Here is a 522-nt window from a genome sequence, read left to right as displayed (position 1 = left end):
GAGCCACCATGTGGTTGCTGGGAATTGAACTCAGGACCTTTGGAAGAGCAGGCAATGCTCTTAACCTCTGAGCCATCTCTCCAGCCCCCTGTTTTATTTTCTTAAGATCTATTTTTATTATCTTTAATCAGGTGTATATGTGTGGGTATATGCACATGAATACCAGCGCCCTTAGAGGCCAGAGGCTTCAGATACTCTGGAACTGGAGTTGGATATGGTCGCAAGCCACCCAGATGGGTGCCGGGAACTGAGCTTAGTCCATCTGTGTAAGAGCATTCTGAGCTCTTAACCACAGAGCTACCTCTCCAGCCCCTATTCTTCCTGTTTTAAAGGAAAGGAAATGATAAGGAGAGGTTACGGAGTGGTCTAATGTCACACAGTTGGTACCTGATGGCTTATACTAGGTCCTAGAGTGACTACTAACATGACGTAGGCTCTCCGTGCCACTCCTAGCTTCTCCTTAGGCATGGCCTCCATCTCCGCCAACCTCCGCTTGGTCTCAGGCCTCTAACCCACCCCCCC

General features: G+C 49.2%; 1 protein-coding gene across 1 annotated transcript in view; it reads right to left on the bottom strand.

Annotated features, from left to right (window-relative positions):
- The window catches only part of Hoga1 (4-hydroxy-2-oxoglutarate aldolase 1), a 25,909-nt gene that overhangs the window by 8,481 nt on the left and 16,906 nt on the right, over positions 1-522 (bottom strand). The gene's annotated exons all lie outside the window — the stretch shown is intronic.

This window comes from Microtus ochrogaster, chromosome 8, assembly GCF_000317375.1.
Source record: "Microtus ochrogaster isolate Prairie Vole_2 chromosome 8, MicOch1.0, whole genome shotgun sequence".
Taxonomy (NCBI): Eukaryota; Metazoa; Chordata; class Mammalia; order Rodentia; family Cricetidae; genus Microtus; species Microtus ochrogaster.
The sequence above is the reverse complement of the archived record's forward strand: the minus strand, read 5'-3'. Positions and strand labels throughout refer to the sequence as shown.